The sequence below is a fragment of the Musca autumnalis genome, unplaced genomic scaffold (assembly GCF_047663935.1).
Source record: "Musca autumnalis isolate F117 unplaced genomic scaffold, ASM4766393v1 scaffold_1, whole genome shotgun sequence".
Classification (NCBI taxonomy): Eukaryota; Metazoa; Arthropoda; class Insecta; order Diptera; family Muscidae; genus Musca; species Musca autumnalis.
The window spans coordinates 38,357,682-38,378,969 of NW_027411644.1; the positions used below are offsets into that span (position 1 = coordinate 38,357,682).

The 21,288-nt window shown below is 34.8% G+C and overlaps 1 long non-coding RNA gene across 1 annotated transcript in view; it reads left to right on the forward strand.

The window, feature by feature from the left end:
* The window catches only part of LOC141390488 (uncharacterized), a 238,347-nt gene that overhangs the window by 102,743 nt on the left and 114,316 nt on the right, over positions 1–21,288 (forward strand). Inside the window, exon 3 of the long non-coding RNA XR_012409378.1 lies at positions 10,459–10,514. This is a non-coding gene — a long non-coding RNA (uncharacterized lncRNA). The remainder of the gene's footprint in view (positions 1–10,458; positions 10,515–21,288) is intronic.

Genomic DNA, 21,288 nt, shown 5'->3' on the forward strand with positions numbered 1-21,288 from the left:
GGCAAATATAGAAACATATGGAAAAAATAGAAACATATGTAATAATTGTAAATTAAAATGTCAAAATTGTCTTAATAATTACAAATGCTGTATTAATAAACTTTAAATGTATACTGATTTTGCTTTATATACATAATTAAAAAAAAAGAAATAATAAAAGAAATCCAGGAGTATTTCTGGCAAGGGGTGGACGAGTTACGTCCCAACCCTTCCTCCTTGATTAAAATTAAATTAAATTCATTTATGTCTGCCTAATGTAGCGAAAAACAAAAGTCTCAAATGAAATTTGAAACTTTTGTTTTCGTTCCCACATTCACAGACAGTCATTTAATGCAGCGTAAGTAAAAAACCTTCGCTACATTAAATGACAAACTATTAGAAATATGATTTTTTAAAATTAGTCTTAAGACCAACGTTGGAAATAAAGCACATTAAAAATTAAAACCGTGTTTTTCTAATTCCAATTCAACTTGCGCACTAGCCAGCTAGACATTAAAAGAGACTGATGAACGGACAGCGCTAAATAGACTCCAAATTATCTGAAACGAATTTCGTCCAAATATACTTTGGGTCTAAAACCAATATTTCGATGAGACATATCTTTGGTCGTATTTTGTATGTATCCCCTTTACCCTAAATCCTGAGGTATAAAATAGGTGGCGAGGCGACCCACACTGGTCGAAACCACTGATCTAGCGGCGCAAAAGTCAAAAAATCGAACTATAAAATTGCGAAATATTTTCCATTGTATCGATTACAGACACTTCGCAGACAAAGATTTTGTTTTTTAATTTTTTTGTTGTAAATATTCACTCAGTTATTCACTATCAAATGAAAGAGTTTTTGTTGCATCAGATTTTAAAAAATTGTTGCAAAAAATTAACTTCATATTTGTTTAAATGTAATGAAACTGGACAAGATTTATATTCAATTAATAGCAGAGGGTGAGATTTAAATTATAAAAATTAGTTTGGGGTCTGGAGGTACTTAGTTATATAGCAATTAATTTTCAAAAAATTCAATTTTTTAGTGTTTTTATGGGTTGTACGCGCTTGTTCCATAGAGTGCATCTTGTAAACTTAGCCGAACTTAGGTTCGACTATTTTTGGGGAATTAAATTGGACTCTGGATACGGAATAAACACATTAGGGCTGCAAATATTTGCAAATCTTCTGATAACTGCACTTTGTGATTTTGCTTGAAATTAATCCTAATTTAGCTGGGCATTTGTATGTGAGCTATATCAAAATATGGACCTATCATTAGAAATGTTTGCAAGAAGGAGTTCTACCCCCGGAGACACTATAATACCATGTTTTAGCTAAATATGTTATTAAATATGGGATAACAAGTAAAAATTCAATGAATCGGGGGTACCATAAAAGTGGCTACATCGAAACATAAATCCGTGTTGAAAATGTTTTGTAAGAAGATTTTATACGCAGTGAGAACACGGAATGCAAAATTACAGCCAAGTTGGTTTAAAAATGTGGTCATGATATTCAAAATACCTTAAATTGGGAGGTACGGTTACATGGGGGCTATATCAAAACGTGCACCTATGTCCATAATTTTTGGTGAAAATATTTTGTGACCACTAGGTACTCTAAGTACCAAATTACAGGTAATTTGCTACGGAATTGTGGCTTAAATCCTCAAAATACCGAAAACAAGCTGAGTTTGTGCCAAATTTCAGTGACGTATCTCAATTCGTTTGCAAGTTATTAATTTTGCGCCGCTAAATCAGCGCTTTCAACAACCGTGCGACCCCATGCTGCAATATTTGCATTAAAATCCAATTTGACAACTGAACTGAACATTTCTCTGTCATGATAGTACTGATAGACTTAACATCTTCGAACACAAAGTTTACAATGTTCCACTATAACTACAAAATGATAGCAACAGTGAAAATCACTAGACCCGTTTGAATTTTTAAAAAAAATCCGAAGTTTGTTTCGATTTCATACGATCAGATTGCAGAAATATCTGGCATGGAAATAAAATGGCATAAATTGGAAATTTGGATACTCCAGAGTCTTTTTCATCATCATAAGCATTTCACCAATTTGGTACAGCAGTTGGGAACACATCGTCTTTGTTGAAACTCATCCAACCAAAGCTGAGATAATCGTCAGTACAATTCAAATAAAAATAATGGGAAAGTGGGATGTGCGCCAACCTCTTTTGCATCATAATAAAGGTGATAATTCTCCTCATCCATTGACGGACTTTCCTTTTGGAATAGGACTACTAAAAGCGGAGATATTCGCATGAGAAAAAAACTTTAAATTTTTGCCCACATAAGTTTTATGCCCATTCCGACTCTTGAATATTATCCTACCATCACCAAACTCAATATGCTTCTTCCTTTCTGGGAGCCCTATTTGTAGCGTGATTATAAAAATTTGAAAAATGGTACGCATTACCGATTATTGCGATATTTCCGTTGTTGGAACGCTTACGCCATTCTATTATGACGGAATACGCCTACTAGAAGCAGAGATATTCGCATATGAATAAAACCTTTAATGTTCTCCACATAAGTTTTTTTGTCCATTCCGGCCCCTAAATACTATCCGATCACCACCAACATCAATAAGCTTCTTTCTCTGTGAGACCCCATCAACCCAAAAATTTCGTGATGATCAGATCAAAATTCAGACCTGTAGCGTGACTTCTAAAAAATGGACAAATGGGATGTATTACCGACTATTGCGATATCTCCGTTATTTGGCCACCTACGCCAACTTCTTTGCATTATTGTAAATATGAGATTTTCTACTTTCAAAGTCAGGCCTTGCTTTGGGAAGTCGCCAACCAAATCTGTGATATTCGTCCTTATAACTAAAATCGCAAAAATGAAAAGTTGAGTTTAATTTGCGACTATTGTGATATCTTCGTTGTTTGACCATCTACGACAACCTACTTTAGATAGTTAGAAAGGTGATATTTTCTACTTTCATTGCCATGTTTTGCTTTTGATATACCCCTTATAGAGGTTGAGATATTTGCTTTTTAATAAAACGTTGACTTTTTCTACAAATAAGTTTTTTGCCCATTACGAACTATTAAAAATTTCCGACCATCACCTAAATGAATAGACTTCTTCTCCTCCGGGACCCCCCATCATCATCCAAACTTTGGTGACCATTTTGCGACCTGTAGCGTGATTACAAGGTTTAGATGGACAGACGGACGGACACACATAGACAGATCGACTCAGCTCGTCGAGACACTCATTTTGGTATATATATGTATAAGTATGTGTCTACGAACATTATTTCGATGCGTTACAAACATTTTGGGCACAACCAACTTATAATTCCCTTTCCACATAGTGGTGTAGGGTATACAGAACAGAATGACAGTAGGAGGAGGTGGTGGAGAGTAAACCCAACTAAGTGCCCATAAGAAGATCAGTGAGTAATATAGTGAGTAATATGTGAGTAATATAAATAAACATAAATAGGCGACATATGATTGTTATGATTGAATGACACAGTCGTAAAATACTTTATTCTTCTTTGTGTTCTGGACATTGGGGAGGGACTTCAAAGCTTTATGTATTATTTTCCAAAGAAGATGATCCTGAATATAATGATAATGGTGATAATACTTAAGCACAGGTATTGCTAGAAAAAAGGAAATGGACGATTTAAATCCCAGTGGGTAAAAGCAATGGACTTTGGTGAGTGTTTCCTTTTACGACGGTAATTTTTTCGGGGGCTAGTCCACGTCTCCTACAATTATAGGACAAAAGCTATACAAAATCCAGCGAACACCAACTAAAGTGCCGATCACCAGATCACCATACGTTACGAATTGAGTGTCCGATTTGATCGAAACTTTACACATCGTGAATTTTTTCGAAATATACATGAAGATCCAAGAAGATCCAAAACCTATTCGAATATGTCGGTATACCAAAAAGATCGTTGTAGTTCCACACAAAAGTTCAATGGAAAGCTTTTGTTACACCAGTAACGGCAAAGAGAAGGACACATAACGACAATAGCAAAGCATAGTGGAATGTCATTTTTGTTGTTGTTGCTGTTTCATATCAGTGTTTTTTGTTGCTGTTGTTCAATGCAATGTTGTTATGTAGATATTTACTTAAATGGATGTGTGTTTCAGTATAGGTACATATGTATATCCTTAGTGGTATGTATATACATATCAACAGATTCACAGACATACGTACATAGTCACATAGCACTTTATTCCATCTCAACCATCTGAATTGTAGCATTGTATTGTTGCTGTTATTGTTGCTGCTACTGACTGTTATCTGTTCAATAATAGGTTATGTACATTGAAGGTTTTTCAAATACCACTGACGCATTTAAAAAACAATACATCCTGCAAAATATTCGCTCTTGCGTTGCTGATGCACTATGCTGCATTTAAATATGCTCTATGGTTGTTTTTGCCTTTCTCTTTCACAAATAGTAAAGCAATTTTGTGTGAGCTATTGTGCGAATTTAATCCTATCCCAGCAAAATTTGACGGAAGGGGTTCTTTGCGATGACGTGATTTCATGTCATCTTTTGCATTGGTTCAAAGGAAGTCGTGAAAGATCCGATCTTTTCATTAGGATTTGAACCAATGCAAAGGAAGTCGTGAAAGATCCGATCTTTTCATCAGCATTTGTACCCATTCCATCGATCCAATAGAGATGATGTTTGTGTTTTTATTTACACACCTGTTTATTTTCATTTTGGTATGTTCCAGTACTGCAAAAATCTACTAATTTTTACTATTTTTTCCGATAACATAAAGGAAAAATTTTTATCGTAGTAAAAATAAGTAGATTCTTGCAGTTTCTGGAACAGACCAAAGTTGTTAGGACTGTCGTCGTGATGTTGTCTTACATTTCCTGCATATCAAACAACTAAAACTTCTAAACAATTGGTATTATATGAAGCTCGAAATGTCTGCAATAAAAATGAAGTCCCAACCATCGAGCTAAAAATAGAATCGGACTGCACACATTGCTATTTTAAAAGTTCCCTTGTCTGTTCTAAATCTGACATAGAATGAAATCAATCAAATCTCGCTTCTTGGAATTTGAAAAAAAGTCCGAAACGAAAAGGAACAAGAATCTGAAAATAAAGAAGAAACTACTTTTGGAAAGAAACAATTAAAAATAAATTAATTAAGTATAAATGGTATTTTCCATAAAAAGTCTCTCCTCCACGTTCGTTACATTTTGTTCTTAGAGATCCCTAAAGCAAGCCGGGTTGTAGATCCCTACATATTTTCGTCACTAAACAAAAGATTATAAATTACCAAAATGTTGTTATAAAATAACAAAATAATAAAATAAAAGTAATTTATGAAATAAAAATACTTAAAGGAGTGCATTTGGAGTCCATGTTGAAATCTGAACTGGTGATGGGAAGATAATTGAAAAAACCTTTTGTAAGATGAAAGAATATCAGTTGCGGAGAACGGAGGAAGTAATCTTTTGCGTTGCAGCGGTGGTGATTACATTGCAATTTTGGATGCAAACTTTTGAAAAACTAAACTGATAAATTAATTGTAGCTATTTTATGAATTCGTTTGAATTAATAAAGAGTTTTGTTTTTCATGAAAACCATATTTCAATACAGCATTTCCATTTTCCAAACAAGACATGAAAATTTCATGTCAAGGGGTTGGTGAAAATGACATGCCAAAGCATTGGTTAAAATGACATGTCAAAGCATGGGTGAAAATGACGTGTCAAAGCATTGGTGAAAATGACAAATCATTGGTGGAAATGACATGCCAAAGCATTGGTGGAAATGACATGTCAACGCATTGTTTAAAATGACATGCTTAGGATCCAGAAAAGAACGTCATCTTTTGGGGTCCACGCTCATATAAAATTCATCGATGAAGATGCTAAAAAGATGACATGCTAGATCACTTGCACCCATGATTGAATGTCATCTTTGGCATCGAACATTTTGCTGGGTATAGGATTTACTCATATAACTTTAATGCCAGATTTGAAATTTGAATTGAGTTCGAATTGAAATTCGATTTTTTTATATTTATAGAACAAGACTAGTAAAAAAGTATCAGTCGGCTTTGCCGGCAGACATATACCCTGAGCCTGTGTGGATTGAAATACTTTTTTCCCAAAAAAAACATATGTATTTAGGGGGGTTCTCAAAATGTTGGCGTATGAACCGACAAAAGTATGGATAGGATTGAAGCTCAAAAATTTGCGAGGTTAACGATAGATAGGGCATTTTTATCACACTAGCCTACGAAAAACATAATATCGCTTTAAACAGGGCCACTAGGAAGATCTTCGGTAAAAATGTACAAAGGATCCTCGAACAGACCGTTAACCACACATAAATGTTGAACATGTGTGTGGTTGGTACCACAAGGATTTGACAGATAGAGCCCAAATTTGAACATAAACTAAGTTTCGACATTTCGAATTTTTTACAACTTTCGGGCTGTTTTCTCAAGAAGTATGGACTTCCACCTGAAAAAACTTTTACTGTCCTAATTGAGGCAGCGAATGCAAGTTGCTACAACAAAAATCAAAGTGATTCGAGAGCATGTGTTAAAGTGAATTTATCCAAAATTTTGTATGGGAGGTACCTGAAGGAGTGGACAAATGTTGTCCATATTCGAACCTAATTTATATCTGGTAGATATATTAGGATGTGTAAAGTATGGACCAAATCGGTCACTCCCATCAAGAGTTATCGTGCGCACAATTTTTCCGAACATTTTTGAGCTTTTGTGGTGGAGGTACCTGAAGGAGTGCACAGAGGCCAATTAAAAAAAAAAAAAACCTGGCCAAAAATCTAAAAATGAATGGACTTATGTTTATCGGGTCGGTCGTCATTTTTCATATTTTTTAATCCTCAGAGGTCATTAAAGGCGTCTTTTTGGTCTCTTCTCCTATAAAATGTGATCGTATTAGATCGAAATATTCTACAAATTTGTTCGCCATCAATATTTACTATAGGGTTAAGGTCGTACTTCATGTGAGTTTTGGCAAAATTGTCATACCAAACATCATTTTAAAAGAATGGCGTCAAAGACAAAAATGTTCTCCGCTAAATTTTACTATAAGTCACTAAAGAAATGAAATCTCTATTTGCATTACATACCAAGGAAATATCGGTATCAATTTTGCCAAAAAGCAAGGAACTAAAATAGGGTTGCAAGCTTCTGCCATTTCTACAGTTCTGGAAATATTTGAGTTAAGATTACTTGGAATCATTGTACTTTAGGTATACAGTGTCTTTGGCAACTTTACTGACAAGAATGAGAGGAATAATTTTCTTATAAATAAATTAACCCTCGTGTGAGTCATAAAAGTGTCATTTTGGTCCCTTTTTCCACAAATCTTTAAAATCTCCTATAAAATGTGATCGCATCAGATCAAAATATTCTAGAAATTTGTTCGCCTTAAAACTCTACATTTTACCGTAACGCCAGGGATTTACCCTGACATTCTGAATCCACAAAAATGTGTATATGTATATCTGCAAGACAAAATATCACATAAAAATGAAAAGTGCAAATATGTGCAGCATGTTTCGATGGAAATTAGTAAAAAAGTCTTTCTGTTTTATGAAATAATAAGGTACACAGCCCAACTCGATCTTACTCACAACTATTTTCACCATTTATTGTGAAAATTGACCTTGAGAAACATCAACAAGTATGGACATGAATTATTAAAAAAACGTGGACTTCGTTGGCGACACTGAACATTTTAAATTCGTTTCACATACGTTTCATTACAATTACAAACAAAAAATATTTTAAACCCTTTGTTTATTTTGGATATTATAATATTTTAAAAAACAACTTAAATTATGAGAAATTTTTGTCCCAAATAGGGTCACTTTGACCTGTTATTATGCCTACTTGCTAAACAAGAAGCGAATATATTTTTTCATAACTACACGCAGTGGGATCCTGTAAACAATATTTGACACTATATAGTGTAAATTTATATAATTGTTTTTTGATTATATAAGTTTGGACAAAATATTACGAAAGCCAAATATTGGACCGAATCGGTTGATCCGTTCGCGAGTTATAGTGCGCTCCAGCCAGCCAGACAGACAGACGGACGGACGTGGCTAAACCAACTCCAAATTGTCTGAAACACATTCCGTCCAAACGTACTTGGGGTCTAAAACCATTAATTTGATGAGACACATTTTTCCCGTATGAAGGTGTATATTTCCTCGTTAGCATAAATACAAATTGAGAAATTGTATTGTGCAAATTGAAACAGAGATTTGTTATTTGTGATATTTCTCAAAAACCAATAAATATTGGCAACGATATAGAAGCTGAAAAACAATGTCTAATTCGCTTACAATGAGAAATAATGTTAAACTACAGGTTAATGCCAAACAAAATCATTAAATTCGGCCGGAATAAGTAATTTTCACAATTTAATGTGGAGATACCAAATCAAAATGTTTACCTATGATGAAAATTTTTGTTGGAGAAGTTTCGTGATCACTGGGAACCTCAAATGTCCAATTACAGGCAGTTAGGTCAGCAAATGTAGCTATATTACTCAGATTTTCTTAAATCGGGAGATACCGTTATATGGGTGCTATACCGAAACAAGGGCCCATGTCGAAAATTTTTGGTGGATAAGGTTTGTTTTTGCAGGGATAATAATAAATTACGGGTAGTTCAATCGGAAAATATAGCTAAATGTAAGGGGGCTATGCCGTAACATGAACCTATGAAGACAATTTTTGGTGCAGATGGTTACTGACTGCAGGGAACTTCAAATATCAAATTACGAATTATTGAGTCAAAATATGTAGTTAAAACCATCAAAATACTGAAAATCGGGAGAAACCGTTATATGATGGCTATACCAAAACATTGGCATATGTTGACAATTTTTGGTCAAGAATTGTTGTGACCCCTAAGAACGTAAAACGTGAAATCACAGTTACTTCGGGTAAAAATTTAGCTAAAACCCTCAACGTACCGAAAATCGTTAGGTACCGTTATATGGATGCTCTACCTAAACATGGATCTATGTTGGCAATTTTTGCTGAATAAGTTACGAGTAGTTCAGTCAAACCATTACGTATGAGCTATACCTAAACATGGACCTATGTCGACAGTTGGAAGGGTTTCCTGATAGCTGGTTGCATAAAATGTCAAATTAAAGCTAGTTCGATTAAACATTTTAGCTAAAATGTGGGGGCTATACCTAAACATGAACATTTTTGGTAAATAAGTTTCGTGACTGTAGGGAACACAAAATGTCAAATTACGGGAAATTCAGTCAAAAAATTTAGCTAAAACCCTACAAATACTGAAAATCAGGAGGTACGGTTACATAGGCGCTATACCAAAACATGGACCTATATCGACTTAAATGCCAAATTACGAAAATACCGAAAATCGGAAGTTCCGTTATATGAGGGACTATACCAAAACATGGTGAAGAAGTGTTGTGAGCCATAAGAACCTCAAATATCGAAGTACAGCTAGATCGGTTAAACATTGTAGCAAAAAATTCTCAAAATACCGAAAATCGGAAGGTACCGTTAAATGCTAAAGCATGGGCCGAAATAGCCCATCTTTCATAATGCCTCCTGTCCCGACCGTTACGGATAATCGAGGTCCGACTGCATTTCAATGTGTTACAAACGGAAAGAACAAGCTTAGTATACCCTCTGGTGGAGGGTATAAAAGCCTACTATTAAGGAATTCTATAGATAGAAGACCACCTATGACATGATAAACATTCATATATGAAAGACCTCAAAGTGCCTTCTACATTTGGAATATCTTGTATGAGGGTCTCCTATAAATAGAAGGCCACCTAAATAGGGGTCATACATAAACAAAAATCTTCCAAAACGGGTCTGCTGTAGATAGAAGATTTCCTAAAAAGTATTTTACAGTTTTAAGATCCTCCCACCTCCCAAAAATTTTATTTTAAGTCCTCTCAAATATGTCTTCTTTTGATAGAGGAACTCGCAATTAAGTCTTCTTCCGAACAAAGAACTCCCGAAAGCGCCTTTTAAGACCACCTAAAGGGTATTCTGTAGATAGAATACCTCCTTGTGTTCTATAGATAAAAGCCCTCCTATGGAGAAGACCTCATAGATGATGCTATAAAAGACCTCGCAAAGGGGTCTTCTATAGATAAAAGACCTCATGATGGGCGTTTTAAACGGCCATATGGCAACTTAGCTACTACTAAATAGTGATCTCTGTATTGTCCAACACCAGCACTGCCAGCCATAGGCATTTCTGAAAACATCGACTAATGGCAAAATTATTTATTGGGTTGGCAGTATTGTGACGATCTTTATTTTGTCGGATATACGGGCGGAATAGCTTTTGCCCCTGATTTTATTTACTTTTATTAATATTACGAAGAACAATATAATTTTCTAAATCTATATATTACATTTAATTATATGTTTTAATTTTCTTTTTCAGAAAAATGTACACCGCTGTCATTGCTGAACTAATTTCTACAAAATCTGGAATGCAAGGTACGTAATAAAATTGTAGATAATCAGATTAGATTGAGGTAACATTTCTCCTCTGAAATTATCAATGCTGAGGAAACTCGAACGATTAAATCAAGGCCTAGAGAAGGTCGGCCAATCAGAATTCTGTTAACAACTTTTGACAACAAACATAATAGATTTTACATTATTGTGATTTGAGTTTCTTTGTATTTTAAATCACAATAATGTTTTTGACAACAAACATAATAATCAGGTGGATTTATTTTCCGACCTTGTATAGGCCTTGAATTAAATTTTATATGACCCAAATACAACAAAAATAGTAACAAAACTTTGTTGTTAATCAATAAATTAACCATAAAATATGTCATGAACAAAAAATATTATGTGAACGAAAATACTTTCATTTATATTAAAATGTCATAAAATTTCACTTTAAAATATTACTTGCAAAACATAAAGAAGAATAAGTAGAAAACCAAACACAAAATGACAGATAGATGATCGATGACTACACAAATCGCCTTCATGCAAACACACAATATTTTAAAAACTTTTTTTGTTTTTGGAAACCACTTTCATTTTACCCTATTCTAATACTGTCGAGTAATGTTGTAAAGCGGAAATTGTGGAGATGGCCAACAAATGTTTTCTTCGGTTTTTAATACAAAATAAAAACTTTATATTCTTCTTCAGCAGAGGTTTTAGTAGATTTTCTTATTGTTGTCGTTGTTTTTGCTTCTTCTGGTATTCCACCCTTTCATTTCGTTTTTCCGAGGTAACCGAAAAATAAAATCAACGTCCCTTTGCTAAGTTAGCAAATTATATAAAGATCAGAAATAACAACAACAAGAACATCATAAAGCAGCAGGCACCACCATAAGGGAATAACGTACATATATGAAAAACTCCAACGTACATATCGTCACCATAAATGCCGGAAGACGTAACCCACAAAAATAAAACTTTACAGGAGAAGCAAAAAACGTTATAAAATGAAAACGGTGTTATAAAATATCGAAAAATTTTAGTATCGTGTTTTAAGACAGAGAAGAAATATATTTTTTGAAAAAAATTAATTTTTTTTCCAGAATGTTAGAAGCTGTGTGGGTTACGTCTTTTGGTATTGTATTTTTCTGAAATACTAAAAGACGTAACCTACAATTTATTGAGTATACATTTGAAGAAACTAGTATAAATGAAAAATTATAAACAAATTAGGACTGGTTTATTGGCCTACGCGGTTAAGCGAACTTTAAACTAGCCATCTGACGGTGTTGGGTTCAATTCCCAGTCTTGACGTTGATATTTCAATGGACCACAATTAGGTGAACTGTTTATTCCAACCATCACTATAATTAATTATAATTTCAATTGTATTAGACGATATTAAATCTGGAATATTATATTTATTGTTGTATTTAAGTCAATTTATGGACAAAATATAGTTCATATAAATTAAGTGATCTGTAACAGTTTAAATGTAACTTTTAATTGTCATAAGGAATGTTGTCATAAAAGTAATGACAATCACTTAAGCGTTTTAAATCTTGCAGGTGTTGAAATTTCTTTTTTGAAACTTTTAGCCTTTGTGTGTACATCTGAGGAGGATCCACTGCCTCAAAATTTCTGGAACTTCTCTATGGTAGAATCTGGTACTCGTCTTTGATATCAGTTTTAAAAAAGATTATACTGCTAGGATCAAAAGCCAATGCTCGCAGTGACTGTAGGATCTCCTGTCTTTTTGTATAATCCAAACCAGGGTTTCGGAGTCGAGGTATTTTTGGCTCGACTCCGACTCCAGACGAGTTTTTTTCACGACTCCGGCTCCGACTCCGACTCCGGGTCGACTCCGAGAGTGAATTCCTATACCACTAAAAATGAATAAAATATGCACAAAATTTTAACTTTTTCGTATATTTTGGGCTATATAGGCTAATGTGTTAGTTTTTCCTTACATATTCTTTAGAAAGGACATTCGTTCGAATACATTCGAGCATATCAATATTGTTTCTGCCTTACATTGAAAAACAGCAAAGTTAGAAAGTTTTTGTCGATTTTCCTTTTTTGCACTAGAATAGTCTGGACGGAATTCTTCCGCGTGAGAAAATCTTTAAGCTTTCAAAATATGTGAAAATGAAGGGGCAATACAAATCATAAGGACTACATGCAATAAAAATTATAAGCAATTCATGACCAAGTTTAAAACTGGTGTTTAGTGGGTTTAGTGTGCTTAGCCTCAAAAGGAGACCCCCAGTTTAAAGCTCAATAAAAACCATATTTCATGATTTTTTTTCGAGAAAACTTTTTGGCCGATTTTTTTCTTCATCTGACAGAGAAAAATATTACGAAGTTTTTAGGCCGTCTACGAAATCCTGTTTTTATTAAAGCATTTTGCGTGCCAACTCTAGCTCGAAAACTAATAAATCAATTTTCATATATTTATGTGGCCGATTTCGAGAAATACACAGTTTATATGCGGCATACAAAATAAAATAAATTGTTCCCATCCAACGCTCATACTAAGGCAACATTGTTCCGATCAACTTAAAAATTTGACCACCTATTCTATGATATTTATACTTTCTACTTTTTTCTAAAATTTATAAGTAGGGATCACCCCTTAAACTACAATCCAGAGCTTAAAATTTGGACTTTGGTGTGGAGTGGATAATTTTATTGAAATATTTGAGATATATTGTGTATACTACCCAGCACGTAGGCAGATGGATGTTTTCAGGAATTGAAAAATAAGCAGACGATGAGATTTCGTGCATGAAAATATTCTACAAAAATGTTGCTAAAAAAATTTTATGTAGGGTCGGTCCATTAGGACAAGAAATCTATATTGTCATGTTTTCATTGTCCTTTATCACTTTTACCCGATCCTTTCTCATGAAAACTCTATGATTATATATTTCATTGAATTTCGTGTATGACATTGATTGTGTAGAAAACTCGGATACACATGAACTATCTCTTTTCCTGGCGGACAGATCCTGTTATTTGAATGTCTACATCTAAATGAATCCTAGAAGAAGATTCGAATTTAATGTTATATTAGAATTTAATGTTATATTTCTATAACGTGGAAAAAATTTGCCCGGAGTCGGAGTCGAATTATTTTTTTCGACTCACACTCCGACTCCGAAACTCTGATCCAAACCAATACAGAAAATTTGCGTTTTTGTCTGGACCTATTCGATTATTACAATCAGTTGATCTCCATTAAACCATGGGTTGGTTGACCAGACCATCTTTTTCAAACTTACAGCCTAATCGTATCCGTCTTTAAAGAATACATCTTTGTACTAGAACGACGTGAATTTTGACCATATACACGTTTTCGTATCAACGTCTCAAATTTTGAATATTTCCGTTCGTTCTTTCTCTTGGAAAAATGAACAATATCGAGACGAGCATTGCCTTCCGAATAACCACTTCCTTTTTTTCCGGTTAACATATTGTTTTCCATATGTGCGTTTTAGATGTTTATTTAAATCAGGGCATAGGTCTTCTGTCATCATCTTCAATTATTTCAATTATGGATTTTTTCTGTAAGACCAGTAAAAACCGTCTAAAGTCAAAGTTATTGCTTTAAAAATTAACTAAAAGAATGGTCTTTGTGATTTTTGAAAAAAGCTACCATTCTTGAGATATGGTAACCTAAGAGTTAAATTACACATATGGAGAAATAAGCCGAGTAAAAGACAAAGCTGTTAAAGTAACTACACCATGTGATAGATATTTCCATAAGCTTTCATACCTTTCCCATTTTGTAGTAATCGGTTCAGTAGAACTGGGTCTAACCCAGTTTTGAACCAGAACTTTCGGGTCAAATAACCGGTTAACCGAATCCGCCCCCGTGGAAATTATACATTAACTCAATAAGCCGTCCCTTTGGCATTATAATTGCTGCAAATATCAAAGAATACATTGTTTGTAATGCTGTTTAGTTTTGAAATAATGTGGGTTGCGCCTTTTGTGTTCTATGAAAATTACGGTATGCTGTTACGTCTATTGGCATTTCTTGAATAGGATCGTTATTTTTAAACGTAGAAGCTTGAAATTTTGCCAGAGCATGTATTTTAGCTTAATATATCAGATTCCATCAAAAAACGAATTTCCATTTCCATGTCGGTTACGTCTTCCGGCATTTATGGTGACGATATACAGATAAATATACACTTATGAAATTGTATCCGTTATATCCGCATTCAACACACCACACCTACGGTCTTGTAGTATTGATAGTTGGTCATTAGGCTATTGCGTCTGTTTTTTGCCAAAAATAAAAGAAACAAGTAAGAACGGCGTTATACGTTATACGCTCCACCATGAGTTGTATGGAAGTAAAATGGAACAATTAGCTTAGTTTCGTTGACGAAAAAGACTAAATACCAAATTTCAGCAATTTCGGTAAAACAATGTGGCTAACCTTCAAAATACCGAAATTCGGGAGGTACCGTTCTATGGGAGCTTTATGAAAACATCGATCTTTACTTACACATTTTTGGCGGAAAGTTTTAGACTAAAAGAAGACTAAATACGAAGTTTCCTATATTTTGGTAAGAAAATGTGGCGAAAACCTTCAAAATACCGAAAATTAAGTGGTATGCTTCTATAGGGATATAGGAAGACGTAGACCTATACTGATAATTCTCTTCTGGAATAGTTTATAACCCCACGGAAGACTTAATAACAAATTTCAGTCTTTCGGCGGGATATTGACGTCACAATATTCAGAATTACGAAAATCAGAAGAAACCGTTCTATAGGGTCTATATATAAGCGTGGGCCTATTCCGACGAATTTCAGCCATTTCGATGGGTTGTTGTGGCCACAACCTTCATAATATCCAAAATCGGGAGGTACAGTTATATGGGGGCTAAATGCAGGCGTGCACCTGTACCGACAAATTTCTGGGGGAAAATTGTATACAACCAACGAAGACTAAATACCCAATTTCTGCCATTTCAGTGGGCTATTATGGCCACAACCTATAAAATACCGAAAATCGGGAGGTACCGTTCTGTGTGGGCTATATGCAGGCGTGCACCTCTACCTGTAAATTTATGGGGGAAAGTTACACACCACCAACGAAGACTATGTACCAAGTTTCAGCTATTTCGGTGGAATTTTGAGGTCACAACCTTCAAAATACCGACAATCGGGAGGTACCGTTCTATGGGGGCTATATTAAGGCGTGGACATATGGCGATGAGAAGACTAAATACCAAATTTTAGCCATTTCGATGGATTATTGTGGCCGCAATCTACACATTTGAACATGAACTAAGTTTTGACAAAATATTTAGAGATCCAAAGTTTGGACAAAATCGGTTGCTGCGTATATGAGATATCGCTCGTAAATTTTTAGCGAATATTTTCGAACTTTTGTGATGGAGGTACCGAAAGTAGTGGACCTATATAAACCACCTTCGAATTTCATTTAATAATCGAAGAAATATTACGATGTCCAAAGTGTGGACGAACGCAGTATTCGGTTCGAGCTCTCCAGCCACTACATGTGGTGTCATAGATGTTTTTTACAACTTTCGGTCTGTTTTCTCAAGAAGTATGGACTTGCCCCTGATGAAACTTTTACTGTCATAATTGATTCAGCGAATGCAATTTGCTTCAACAAAATTAAAATTCTATTTTTTGTAGATATATTATGATGTGCAAAGTATAGACCAAATCGGTCACTCCCTTTAAAAGTTATCGTGCGCACAATTTTTCCGAACAATTTTGAACTATTGTGAGGGAGGTACATGAAGGAGTGATTCTATATAGCACTTCTTCGATTTTAAACTAAGTTTGAACAAGATATCACGAAAGCCAAATTTTGGAGCGAATCGGCAGATCCGTTCGAGAATTATCTTGCGCTCCAACCACTACACACGGTTTCATAGGAGTGTTTTGTACCTTTAAGACTATTTTTTCAGGAAGTATGGACTTGCCCCTGATGAAACTTGTACCGTCGTAGGGGGCAGTGAATACATGTTGCTACAACAAAAATCAAAGTGATTCAAGAACTGGTGCTAAACTGAACTTATCTGAAATTTTGAGTCGGAGGTAACCGAAGGAGTGGACCGATTGAGTCCATATTGGAACCTCATGTAAGTCTGGTAGACATATCACGATGTGCAAAGTAAGGACCTAATCGGTTGCTCCCTTCAAGAGTTATCGTACGCACAAATTTTCCAAATATGTTCGAACTTTTGTGGGGGAGGTACCGGAAGGAGTGGACCGATATAACCCATCAGACAGACAGACGGACATGGCTAAATCAACTCCAAATTGTCTGAAACACATTTCGTCCAAACATACTTGGGGCCTAAAACCATTATTTCGATGAGGCACATTTTGCCCGTATGAAAGTGTATATACCCTCGTTAGCATAAATGCTGAGGGTATAAAAATACGCTGAAGAGACACAGCATAACACTCCTTTCTCTTTGTGGAGCTACGAGGGCTGAACGATAACTATCTAGCCTAATAATGAAAAAGCGAATATTTACCAATAGTTTTATTATTTTCTTAAGTAGTCTCCAGCATAATTTACACCTTTTTTCATGCGCTCAAACCAATTGTTGTATCCCTTTTTGCACTCCGATTTAGACACCTCCAAAACGTGGGTTTTTAATGTTTTTACAGCGTCTTCTGGCGACGAAAATCGATGACTGCGCCTATTTTTCTTGATATTCTGGAATCAAATAAAGTCATTGGATCCCCAGTCAGGGCTTAGATCGACAGGGAGGTTTAGATCGATATGTGAGAGTTCGCATTGTCATGTCGTTTTTCTAATTTCTCAGGAGACTTCTGGCAATCAAATTGTAGTGTAACACTCAGAATTAACCGTCCTAGATTTCTGAAGCCGTTTAGTCCCCACACGGTCAGTTTTGCAAAGAAACAAGAGACCATTTACTTCGAAATGCTTCTTACATTAACAACTTTCGTTGGATTTGGCTCGCTTTCGAAGATCCCCACTGTCGATTGCTGTTTTGTTTCGGACTCCTAAGCATAGATCCAAGATTCATTGTCTGCGACGATCTTATAAATGACGGTTGAAGCACAACGAACGTTTTTATTCACAATTTCTTTCCACCATTCCACAAGAGCCTCTTTTTTAACGATTGTCCAATTTTGCTGGATCTAGCGAGAAAAATCCATTTTTGCGGTCAGGTGTTCATGTAATATCAAATGTTAGTTGGTGGAAGAAATGTCCAAGGATGACTCTATCTCACGGTATATAACATGGCGATCTTGCATTATCCGTTCATGCTCGGCCAATTTTTTTTCTGGCACAACGACCTATTTTTGGTGGCCCTCACGACCTTTGTTTTTTGGCTAGTGTCGGCCACGATTGAATTAAACCATTTAGAGCTATAGGATGGCTCTTTATCGATATACAAAAATCTAATTTGATCGATGTACTCTTGCAGTGATTATCCACGTCGAAAGTTGCGAAAAATTATCGCACGAAAATGTTCACATGTAAATTCCACTTTTTTTCTCAAACCATACAACACATGATCCATAGTGATAATGGCTTGCTTTCCTGGCATGCATTACTGTTACACTAGGCCGAATATAATTACATTTCCCTAAAAACTAAAAAGTATAGCAAACACACTCCGTGGAAAATTATGTTAAGCGTGGAAATTATAACATTTGTCTTAGACGAGTGGAGGGCCAAAGGGTATAAATGAAAGCAGAACCAGTAGATTTATTTAATAAACAAATAATTATTAGTTTTATACTAAGGGAAGAAAAAACTATGTTAATTGAAGTAAAACAATAACACAATTAAGAAACAAGAAACTATTCGAATTATAATCCAATTAGTTTTAAACTTCAAGTCCTATGGTAATGAAAATTCATTAGTTTTCTAGAGTTTATTTTATATTCATATTAAGTTAATTAGTTTTTCCATTTACATATGAGAAAATAATTGTGGGGATGTCCCATGCCTTATTATAGCAAGTTTATAGAACAAATTAAAAAAATAACTGGAAGAAGTTTCTCATATCATAGATTAATTTTATTTAATTTTTAATGATATGGCTTATTTTGTTTTACTTCCTCTACACTCCGGTTCATCTGAATAGAACCAACCAATATTTGTCTGCAAATACCGTTATATCAGACGAATGGAGAGGAATTGTAAATTATAATTTTGTGGACATGTAGAGTATATAGTAGCCGATATTTTCAATACCTAACATGTTTCACATATGCGTCATAACGGTACTTTTTACTCGCTTTATTAAAAAATGTCAAAATATTAGCATGTTTTAATGGTTCACCAGGATAGAACCACCCTAAGAATTTACACAAATCCTTTGTTAGATGTGGTAAACTTTAACAAAAAACTATTTATAATTATAAATAAATGCAGTTAGTGTTGTTTGCCAACAAATATTGTGCAAAAATTTGTATTAGGGTCTTGAAATTTGATGAAAATCGAGGCTTAGAGCTCCAAAAAATATTTTTATGAAGAAATCGGTAGAAATAATTTATAAAGTCAAAATTTTATACTGAATTATGTTCAAAATTTTCTATACTACAATAAAATTACAAAAAAGTCACATTTGATAGGTTTATGAGCCCGAAACAGAGGAAATATGGTAAAGATAATTCAAAAATCTACCTTTCCAATCCAAAATTTGATATTTTATTTTAGGAAAGTGAATGCAAATCTATTGGTTCCACCCAGTTTCGTTGGCTGTGGACATCTACAGGTCCAAAAAATAAAGAAAAATCCACCGCTGAACGCTTCATGTCAACATCAAGGGCTTTGATTTAGAAGATATCGCATGACATGGAAAGCACAGAAACAAAGGCGATCTTTCTTGTGTAATAACGGATCAGAAATATTTATTCGGTACTTATACTATGAGTAAAAGATGTGTGAACATCATAACCATCAAAATTAAACCCTTTCCTTTCGAAAAAATTAACGTCTGCCTTCCCCAATCGCTAAGCTGTTTCTTCACATCAAATGTCTTAGAACCTTTTGAAATTCCAAGGACTTGATGGTGACATGAAGCGTTCGGCGGTGGAATTTTCTTTATTTTTTGGACCTGTAGATGTCCACAGCCGACGAAAGTGGGTGGAACCAATCGATTTGCATTCACTTTCCTGAGATAAAATATCAATTTTTGGATTGGAAAGGTAGAATTTTGAATTATCTTTACCATATTTTCTCTGTTTTGGGCTCATAAACCTATCAAATGTGACTTTTTTGTAATTTTATTGTAGTATAGAAAATTTTGAACAAAATTCAGTATAAAATTTTGTCTTTATAAATTGTTTCTACCGATTTCTTCATTAAAATATTTCTTGGAACTCTAAGCATCTATTTTCATCAAATTCCAAGACCCTAATACAAATTTTTGCACAATATTTGATAGCAATTAACACTCACGGCATTTATTTATAATTTTTTATTAAAGTTTACCACATCTAACAAAGGATTTGTGTAAATTCTTAGGGTGGTTCTATCCTGGTGAACCATTAAAACATGCTAATATTTTGACATTTTTTAAAAAAGCGAGTAAAAAGTACCGTTATGACGCATATGTGAAACATGTTAAGTATTGAAAATGTCGGCTACTATATACTCTACATGTCCACAAAATTATAATTTACAATTCCTCTCCTTTCGTCAGATATAACGGTATTTGTAGACAAATATTGGCTGGTTCTATTCAGATGAACCGGAGTGTATATGGTCGAGTCAGGACAGGACTTTTAGAGAAGTTTTATTAAACCTATGACTCTAATTTATGACATTCTTTGTATTTAACAAGTAAAAAAGTATCAGTCGGCATTGCCGACAGAGATATACCCTCAGCCTGTGTATATTGGAACAATTTCTTCCCAAAATACGTATAAATTTAGAGGGTTTTAAAAATTTTGGGCGTTTGAACCTACAAAAATGTTGATTGGGATTAAGGATCAAAAGTTTTGCGGAGGAGATACTAAAAGGAATGGATCGACATTGACCGTTATGGAAGTGGATCTCCAGTCACAACATATGGTGCCATAGGGGTTTTTACACCATTCGGGCTGTTTGCTCAAGAAGTATGGACTTGCCCCTAAAAAAACGTTTACCATCGTAATTGAGGCAGCGAATGCAAGTTGCTTCAACAAAAATCAAAGTGATTCGATATCAGGCCTTAAAGTGATCTTATCCGAAATTTTGTGTGGGAGGTACCGGATGGAGTGGACAAATATAGTCCATATTTGAACCTGATCTATATCTGGTAGATATATTAGGATGTGTAAAGTATAGACCAATTCGGCCACTCCCTTCAAGATTTACCGTACGAACAATTTTTCCGCACATTTTTGAACTTTTGTGGGGGAGGTACCTGATGGAGTGGACCGATATGGCTTATCTTCAAACTCAAACTATTTTTGGACAAAATATTACTAAGGCCAAATTTTGGACCGAATTGGCAAATCCGTTCGAGAGTTATCTTGCGCTCCAACCACCTCACACGGCGTCGTAGGGGGTTTTTGCAACTTTCAGGCTATTTTCACAGGAAGTATGGACTTGCCCCTGATGAAACTTGTACCGTTGTATGGAGGGCAGTGAATACAAGTTGCTAAAACAAAAATCAAAGCGATTCGGGAGATGGCCCTAAACTGAACTTTTCCGAAAGTTTGTGTGGGAGGTACCCGAAGGAGTAGATCAATTGGGTCCATATTGAAACCTTATCCAAGTATGGTACACATTTCACGATGGGCAAAGTATGGACCAAATCGGTTACTCCCTTCAATA